Here is a 10,855-nt window from a genome sequence, read left to right on the forward strand (position 1 = left end):
CATCAAGGGGCATTGACGGTCACGTTATAACGCCCTAACGGCTGAAAGGGAGAGCATGTTTGTTGTGAAGAGGATTCGAACCCGCAACCTTCATATTGCGAGTTGAACATATTGCGAGCGCCTTAAACACGTGGTCATATCGGACCACAACCTATAATAAAAAATTACCCCAAATGTTGGCAGAAGGTAGTGATGAAGTAAGCTCAGAGGTAAGTACCAAACGACAGAAATGTGTCCAGATTACAATATCAAAAAGACTCAAAGAGAATGGAATATTTAGTCTTTTAGCACTTTAAAAAAAAAACCTTTAATTTCGATCTCCAAGTATTGTCAAGAGACTGAAATTTGATAGAAAGTACAAAAACTGGACTGTTGATAATTGGGAAAGGGTGTTATGAACAGATAAACATGAGTCTAAATTTTAAATATTTGGTTTAAAGGTTGTATGTTCGGCGGAAGAAAAGTAAACAAATACTTCCCTCAATGCACAGTATCTACCACGAAGGCAGTGAGGTGGTTTAGGGGTATTTTTCTGCTAAATTGTGACCCAGCGGGACCAGGTTGTTATGGCGCTCGACTCGTAATCTCAGGACTGCAGGTTTGAAACCCCGTTACATCAAATTAGAGACAGCTACCGCAGACAGCCTTCGTGCAGTTTTGTGCGAAATTCTAAAACCAAACAAGAAAACAATGCTGAGGCGACAGAAGATATTTGCAAAATAGATGGAAAAATACACCAGTAAAAGTACCATCAGATGTTGATCTATCATAGTAAATACAGCAGTTTGCGTGTTATTGGCAAAGGATTTTGTCACCAAGAAGGTAATGACCCCAAACACTCATCCAATTTATGCAGAAATTACTTAGCTAAGAAAGAAGTAGCTGGAGTCATTGAAATGATAAAATGACCCACTAAGACCCCCGATCTCAACACAGTTGAACAGATCTTGGATTTGATATATCAGAAATTTGACAAATCAAGAGATATCTCCATATAAATTTTTGGGAGTGTATTAGAGATATTTGGAGTAAAATCCCAATGTACATTTTGAAGAAATATGCTGTGACAACACTTGAAAGATTGTTTGCAGTTATTAAAGCAGTAGGAATACACACAAAAAATATTAAGTGTTTGCTGAACTCAAGAACTTCTATTGGGTTCCTGTTGTACTAAATAGGAAGACTGATCAAATTTTGACGTTTAACTCATGATTTACCGTCCATTGTGCTTTGAAAGTAGCCTAAAATCTATTTTATTCTACTTACAATTTTGTACAGTACTGTATACGTTTATTGACTTCATTCGGTGTTTTAAAAATAATTATCTCAAGCTTATAAAAAATGTTACTATAAAATGCAGAAAGTGTGGTAGTTTTCTGATAACTTATAAAAGATTAGGAATTTTAAACTAAATACAAGTCAAGTCAAGAACGATTATCATTAGACATTCGTAGAAGGTGATTCCATGTTATATGGCTTATATTTTTGAAATGTAGTACAAAAGAAACATCGGGTCCTAATAGTTTTTTGAAGGGACCAACACATCTTTTGCTTCTTTCCCACTTTTAAAAAAATCGTGCTTCATAGAGTCTCAGATAAATCGTGTGGCCCTCCGGAGGTGTATAAAAAGTGTAATTGCTTTGATTTCCTATGTTGGGTCAGTTGTTTCCGTTAACCAACATTAAAATTTGGGGTTCAATTTCCCAGCTCTTTTTGATTTTGCTCTGTGAAACCAGCAAACAAAATTTCTTCCCGAGCAATATGCCACTCTTAAATTTTCTAAAGGTAAAAAAATCCTTGAAATGGACACTTCCTGGCGGTTAGAAAACTCGACTTGCAATCGACTGTTACGGAATATGTTTGCACTTTCAGCCGTAGGACCGATATAACCTGCGGCCAATCCCACATTTTGTTGGTACAGATCATCTCCATAGTGAATGGTGTTGACAATCTGTCTTTTCTTTATTCTATCACTTCTAAATAATAAACGAATGGCACAGATAACCCTTGAGTCACTTTGCGCGAAATTTAAGAAATCTAATTTCTCATTTTTATTCATCACAATCCAATGGTTTACTGCATCACGTTTATTACTGATAAGCAAAGGTACAAATTTTGTGTATCTTACTTCAAGCGATTTTATTTCATTAGCAGTTGCCATATTTTACGATAACATTGAAATTGTTTGTATTCTAGCAATCAGTGGAATATTTTGAATACAGTAATATACCTTACAAACAAATTACAGACTTTGTTACTGAAATGTCACGAACACAACTGCATATAAACTCACAGGAATATTAAAAAAAAAACCAACAAACAGTGACCTTATTAAAAATTTATTGAAAATGACAGAAAATAACAAAGCTAAGAAATAAAAGTTTCTAAGAATTAAATATGCAGGTTACAAAAATAAAAATGAATTAATAAACGTAACAAATAACGTTTGAGGAATTAGAAATATAAGTTCTTATCATATAACAACCCCTCGCTAGTGCAGCGGTAAGTGTACGTATTTAAAACGCTAGAATGAGGGCTTCGTTTCTCTTCGGTGCGCTTAGCAGATAGACTTCTGTGGCTTTGCTATAAGAAAACACACACATATAATAGTGACGTGCATAGCATGCCATGAAGTCCCAAGGGAAAAGGAAAGGAGATAGGGTTTCCTGTTATTTAAAAAAAAACACAACCTCTTACGCTTAATTTTAACGGTAACACCAACTCTGAGAGTCCCTATTTTTCGTCGTTGTTTATATGTACATTTGTATCTATGGAATGATCAGGTACCTCAAGTCTTCTCTTGTACTTATCCTTCTATTGACTTGCGTCTGGGTGCTGTACCGTAAGTTCGTTTATTGAACTTCGCGCATAGCTCCACGAAGTCCCTAATTTAGTAGTGTAAGACTAGAGGGTAGGCAGCTAGTCATCCCCACCCACGCCAAATTCAGACTGCTCTTTTACCAACAAATATTGAGATTGGCCCAAACATTATAACGCCCCCATGGCTGAAGGAACGAGCATGTTTGATGCGACGGGGACTTAACCCATAACCCTAAGGCCTGTACTTTTAGTAGATTTATTTTAGCATATTTCTGATAAATTTGATATTTCTTAATTTCAGTAACGTATTGCCCTTTACTGCCATGTTCATATATTAAATACAATTATTGCTCTGTTTTACACTATGTTTTGTGCATGTTAAGTTGCACATAGAGTTCTGTAGAGACAAAATAGACCTACATGTGTACCTCGATATACACAAATATTTTATTTCTGCACATAAATACCCTTTTAAAAATAAAACTAAGTACCTAAAAGACAGCTTAGCACTAAGTGGCCTTTCCTTTCAGGTCTATTTACTATAGTTAAAGGAGAGAGGTACTTAGGACCATTCTCATCATGCATGTTGTAGCTGTATAGGTTACTTAGAAGCTCATTTTTATCGAAATTATGATAATAACGGGATATCAGAGTATTCGTGTTTGTCTGTTTGTTCGTTTTTGAATTTCGCACAAAGCTACACGAGGGCTACCTGCTCTAGCCGTCCCTAATTTAGCCGTGTGAGACTAGATGGAAGACAACTAGTCATCACCACCCAGCGCAAACTCTTGGGCTAGTATTTTATCAACGAATAGTGGGATTGATCGTCACATTATAACGCCCCCACGGCTGGAAGAGGAGCATATTTGGTGTGACGAGGATTCAAACCCATGACCTTCAAATTACGAGTCAAGCGCCCTAACCACCTGGTCATGCCGGGCCTACAAATTGTGATAATAAAGCTTATTAACCATAATATAGAGAATTACGATGCTGTAATAATAAAAATCCAAATGTGATTAAGTAAATCTTAAGCTGCGTAAATACACGTCATGCACTGGAAGAACCACGTGTGTGTGTTAAATTTCATTAGTTACGCAAACAATATTTAACATAAATTTACCTTCGTCAATTAACTTAATGTTTTAAAAATGTTTGTCACCTTCACAAACGGCTTCGATATCTTATTTTTACTTGGTTTGAGAAATGTCTTTTGTGTCCACACATATTATTAGTACAACCGCTAACGTTTCAAGTCTATATACTTATGCTTATAAAAATTAACCATGGATAATTTAGCAGATAAATCATTATCAGAACCATAACCTTTTCAAATATTTTTGGTGATATGTTTTACGGCATAAGTTTTGCCCTCTATTGGTTAGAAATAAAACTAATGTCAATTTACACCATATTCACATCGAATTCAATGAGAATATTTTTCACGACACCTGTTGCCTTGAAACATTATTACTATTCTTAAAATACGAAAATAAATAAATATAAATTTTAAAAAAAATGTCTATAAACGAAAGTTACAACTAAAAAGTTACAATCACCAATAAAAGAGTTTCAGTTGGATTTTAAAGTAAAATTAAATTGATAAATTATCCTGATAACTAATATATATTTTTGCTTAATTTGAGTTATATTCTTGTGACGTTTTCGAATACGTAGTAATGATTAAAATCAGGTCAATTGAACACATAATTTTTTTTAGACCGAAGAATAATTCTTGATTTTGCGATAACAAAGACAAAAATCATTTCATAAATTAAGAAACACGTATCAATAAGTGCAGTAAGTCTATGCATTTACAATGTTAAAATTAGGGGGTTCGATTCCCCTCGGTGAGCTCAGCAGATCGCCCAGTGTGGGTTTGCTATGCGAAAAAACACACACACACGTATCGTTATAATCAAAGTTACGTGTGACTGAAAGGCAAATGACTAGCTTTTAAGATTAAACTCATATTATGATAGATAAATTTAGATCTAAGTTAAACGGACTTAAAACGTCTGTAAAAAGAATTGCTTAATATTTAATAATTAAATAGTCTCCAGTTTTTCTGCATCACATCCAACGTGTTCACCCTCTCAGACATGAGGGCGTTATAATGTGACAGTTAATCCCACTGTTCGTTGGTAAAAGAAGAGTCCAAGAGTTGGCGATGGGTGATGATGCCTAGCTATCTTACACTGGTACATTAGGGACGGCTAGTGCAGCAGATAGCCCTCGAGTAACTTTGCGCGAAATTCAAAAACAAACGAATAATTTTACTGCGCGGCACATAATTTCTAAAGTGAAAAATCACAGGTCCTTTATTACGTTTTTAATGAGAGCGAACTATCGATCCAGGCGCAGATAACCTTGTTGCTTTGCGCCATAAAACGTTAAACCCATCCTCCCACGTACTATCGATCCTATCTTTTAATGGGCTAAAAGAAAATGATAAATTGAAGAATTATAGTATTATTCTTAACTCTAAACAAAGTTCTTTTTAGGGTAAACTATAATTGTTAGTTTTTAAAATGTGCCATCAAACAACAACACTTTATTTTATTTTCATATGATCAGCTTAGCTAACTTATTCATATTTTACCATGAGCGTAACTAGTGCTGAAATAATTTATTGTTGGATACATATGTTATATAAGTAACTAGAAGTTTAGTTCTATTTAAATTTGTTTATCTTTGTAATCTGTTATGCACAAAGCTAGAAAAAGGACTCACTGTACTCTGCCTACCACAGTTATCGAAACCCAGTTTTTAGCAGCTTAAGTCTACAGCTTTTCCACGAGAAAACGCTAGCGTATTATTTATAATAGTACATATTACAATATTCTTATAGTACATATTACAAAAACATTTACAAGTTTAGTCGACAGGTGGTAAAGTTGTTTGTTTTTGAATTTCGCACAAAGCTACACGAGGGCTATCTGTGCTAGCCGTCCTTAATTTAGCAGTGTAAGACTAGAGGGAAGGCAGCTAATCATTACCACCTACCACCAACGAATAGTGGGATTGACCGTCACATGATAACGCTCCCATATTTGATGCGATGGGGATTCGAACCCGCGACCCTTAGATTACGAGTCGAATGCCTTAACCCACCTGGCCATGCCGGGCCTGTGGTAAAATTAAGTAACATTGAATGTTTTTGACGTAGCATATGTTCCTGTTCCCGTGTAAATTTCAATAGCAAAACAGTTGTAATCATACACATAAAACTTTGAGTAATACCAGATGTTAACACAAAATGTTCTTTAACTGAGCCGTCAATCGCGTGAAAGACGGATAGAAATAAATCACATGGAACTGATATATAGCAAATAACAATGATCACAGTTTATTACTAAATACTTATATCGATGATAGAATTAGGGGATAATTAGTTGTCGCCTTCAAAACTTCATGTTAAAAACAAAACCACTTTTGATTGATAGTTGTTGTTCTAGTGTAGAGTTTCACAGTGATAAATGTGTGTGAGCTCTGGGCACTGCAAGGAATCAAAGCCATAGATTTTAGTGTAGAGTTTCACAGTGATAAATGTGTGTGAGCTCTGGCCACTGCAAGGAATCAAAGCCATAGATTTTAGTGTAGAGTTTCACAGTGATAAATGTGTGTGAGCTCTGGCCACTGCAAGGAATCAAAGCCATAGATTTTGTGTAAAGTTTCACAGTGATAAATGTGTGTGAGCTCTGGCCACTGCAAGGAATCAAAACCATAGATTTTAGTGTAGAGTTTCACAGTGATAAATGTGTGTGAGCTCTGGCCACTGCAAAGAATCAAAGATTTTAGTGTAGAGTTTCACAGTGATAAATGTGTGTGAGCTCTGGCCACTGCAAGGAATCAAAGCCATAGATTTTAGTGTAGAGTTTCACAGTGATAAATGTGTGTGAGCTCTGGCCACTGCAAGGAATCAAAGCCATAGATTTTAGTGTAGAGTTTCACAGTGATAAATGTGTGTGAGCTCTGGCCACTGCAAGGAATCAAAGATTTTAGTGTAGAGTTTCACAGTGATAAATGTGTGTGAGCTCTGGCCACTGCAAGGAATCAAAGCCATAGATTTTAGTGTAGAGTTTCACAGTGATAAATGTGTGTGAGCTCTGGCCACTGCAAGGAATCAAAGATTTTAGTGTAGAGTTTCACAGTGATAAATGTGTGTGAGCTCTGGCCACTGCAAGGAATCAAAGATTTTAGTGTAGAGTTTCACAGTGATAAATGTGTGTGAGCTCTGGCCACTGCAAGGAATCAAAGATTTTAGTGTAGAGTTTCACAGTGATAAATGTGTGTGAGCTCTGGCCACTGCAAGGAATCAAAGCCATAGATTTTAGTGTAGAGTTTCACAGTGATAAATGTGTGTGAGCTCTGGCCACTGCAAGGAATCAAAGATTTTAGTGTAGAGTTTCACAGTGATAAATGTGTGTGAGCTCTGGCCACTGCAAGGAATCAAAGATTTTAGTGTAGAGTTTCACAGTGATAAATGTGTGTGAGCTCTGGCCACTGCAAGGAATCAAAGATTTTAGTGTAGAGTTTCACAGTGATAAATGTGTGTGAGCTCTGGCCACTGCAAGGAATCAAAGCCATAGATTTTAGTGTAGAGTTTCACAGTGATAAATGTGTGTGAGCTCTGGCCACTGCAAGGAATCAAAGATTTTAGTGTAGAGTTTCACAGTGATAAATGTGTGTGAGCTCTGGCCACTGCAAGGAATCAAAGATTTTAGTGTAGAGTTTCACAGTGATAAATGTGTGTGAGCTCTGGCCACTGCAAGGAATCAAAGATTTTAGTGTAGAGTTTCACAGTGATAAATGTGTGTGAGCTCTGGCCACTGCAAGGAATCAAAGCCATAGATTTTAGTGTAGAGTTTCACAGTGATAAATGTGTGTGAGCTCTGGCCACTGCAAGGAATCAAAGATTTTAGTGTAGAGTTTCACAGTGATAAATGTGTGTGAGCTCTGGCCACTGCAAGGAATCAAAGATTTTAGTGTCGTAATTGTTAAGCTCATTATTGACTCGTCGGGAGATCCTTTTAATTATGTATGTGGAACAATGGACCAAGAAGTTGTGCTCTGGAACCTTCGTTCGCCAAATTTTCTTTCACTTGTCTATTTTTACTGGGTCTGTTTATACTTCATTTGAGTCATTTGATGTTGTAACTCATAAATTAATTTATGAACAGAAGTAATATATAGGAAACAAAGCTAAAAAATGTAAAGTGTACAGCTGATCTTCGAAACATATATAATTTTAATTCGCCAATCAAAAAACATGTTTTTGTTCCTAAAGAAAACTTTAGGAAAAATATTCAGGTTATGTGTATATTTCTTTGCAGAATGGCCAAGTGATTAAGGCGCTCGACTTGTAACTTGACAGTCGCGGGTTCGAATTCCCGTCACACGAAACATACCCGCCCTTTCAGCCGTGGGGGCGTTATAATGTGACGGTCAATCCCACTATTAATTGGTGAAAGAGTAGCTCAAGAGTAGGCAGTCGACGATGATGACTAGCTACTTTTCCTTTAGTTTTAAACTGTTAAATTAGGTACGGCTAGCGCAGATAGTCCTCGTGTAGCTTTGCTCGAAATAAAAACAAACAAGTGAACAGTTTCATTACAACAAAATGTACAGTCTGTCGTTATTCATATCGAGTGAGAAGTGTGCTCTGAGCAAGTAAGAAGTGTGCTCTTAGCGAGTAAAAGGTTTGTGCACTGGTTTAAAAGCTGCCTGAACGATGAACGTATGTAAGTTGGATTAGACGTCACGAACTTTACCATTATCTGTAAAACTATACATACATCTTTCTCTACGTTAAAATACTTTTAGTTGTGAGCTGTCGTCCTCTTACTGAAGCCTTCATGTGGCAACAATGCGCCATTATCTATTACTAATATAATATTTTTGATAAGTGAAGGTTGTAATACTGCTAGAAAAGAAACAGAAACAACAACAAATACATATAAGACCTCTACTTATTTGTTCTCTTCAAAGAAGATATTTAAAGTATGAAGTCTAGAAGACTTCTGTATAAGTAGGACTCGTATAATGTAACACGATAAATACAGATAAATAAGCAATGCGATTTCAGATTCACAACATTTTGAGACTTAACTGCTTCTTTTTTGTTCGTGGATAATAGTGGGCATAGTATGAGGTGGAAGTATTTGCGAAAAAAAAAATCCAATATCTCTGAAAATACTAACAGAAACTTTTAAAAAGAGAATGAGTTTTGTTTTCATTTCTAACTTTAATAAAGCATGCTTGCCCTTTCCGCCGTGGGGGAGTTATATGTGACAGTCAATCTCACTATTCATTGGTAAAAAGAGTAGCCAAAGAGTTAGCGGTGGGTGGTGATGACTAGCTGCCTACCCTGTCAAATTACGGACAGCTAGCACAGATAGACCTCGTGTAGGTTTGCGCGAAATTCAAACCACACCCATAATTAACACTTAAAATATGTTTTGCATTTTCAGAAATTCATAAATAATCTTTGAACTTAGGACATGTATATATTGTTATAACGCAAATAAGTGGATCTAATAAGATGCCTTTCATAAAAATCACACATGAGCAGCACACAATCCACTTGTTTTAAAACAATACATTCAAAGCAAGTTAAATGTATAAATAAATTACACTGTAGAATATCACAGTTGTATCGAAGATTCTAAATAATTCTGTTGCTGATTCAATTACTTTAGAATCCAACTGAGAAAATTAATTAATTTTTTCTTACTACAAAACCTGCAATAGATTTACCTGCATTATACTTGGTTACTATAATTGTATTCAGAATTTTAAATAACTGTCTCCTTTTCGTTTAAATTTCAATTACTTTATAACACCCTGTGACAAAACAAATTATTCTTTTTATCTCTGTTAACCTGTGAAACTCTTTTCAGGTATCGCACGTTACTGCTAAGCTGACAATTACACAGTTTAACTTCACTTTCACTAACTTAACGTTTCCCGACTTAACTTGCGCTTACTTTGTCGCATTTATATATACATACAGGGTGGCCCGTAAGTTCCTACTGATCCATATGTTATTATGTTATACTAATGATGAGTTAAAGGCAGTTGTTACCGCGGAATTTGGAACAATAACCCTTGCTATGTTCAGGAAAATGTCTCACAGAACATGGTGTCGCATAATATTATGCAGCGAGAATGAGGCCACCCTGTATATACACATTACCCAACTGAAGCATAGACATTTCTACAAACTACGAGACGCTATCATGTAGCAATTGTCATTTAAGACAACGATAAAAATACAGAAGGTTTGAGTACTTGACATAATCTGTTCTAGAGACTGCTAGTACAAGTATTACAATTAATTAAAACAATGTACAGAACAACGTTTCGACCTTCTTAGGTCATCTTCAGGTTGACAAAGACAATTTACAATTGAACTGAACACACAACGTAGCCTCTTACTGAGTTATGTTGCAAATCATATTATAACTATTGCCTTTAAAGTAATTAACTTTAAAACTCTTTTTATGAAACCAGATAATCATTAAATATTACGTCACTAAATAAAGTAAATAATAACTTTTTACATAAATAATTTTAAGAAACATTTTATTGACATCCGACAAACAAATAACAAGCATAGTCATATTTATACTTACAAACAACAACATAAACTTGAAATCATATATGTAAAAACGGCTCGTTTGGGTTGAGAAAATTTTTTACGTAGAGGAGCGAACAACGAACAGCGAACCTTCTTCTATCATCGTCAGGTTCACAAAGAAAGAAAGAGGTAACTGACCGGAAGCTGACCACATGTTTGAAAGGGGTTGTGTAACTGAGTGTCGGAATGTAGAGGGCGTGCTTAGATGTTTGGATATATAATTTTATATTATTTATTTTATTATTAATATTTATTATATTATTTTTAATATAGGTATAAAGGTGTTCCCTTGTATTGGTCTATTTTGGGCTTGAATTGTTGTATAAGTAAGGCTTCTTTAATTTTGCGTTTGTTTGTTTGTTTCTTTATTTAGTATTTGAGTGTTTTCTATGG

This window comes from Tachypleus tridentatus, chromosome 12, assembly GCF_004210375.1.
Source record: "Tachypleus tridentatus isolate NWPU-2018 chromosome 12, ASM421037v1, whole genome shotgun sequence".
NCBI classification, from domain to species: Eukaryota; Metazoa; Arthropoda; class Merostomata; order Xiphosura; family Limulidae; genus Tachypleus; species Tachypleus tridentatus.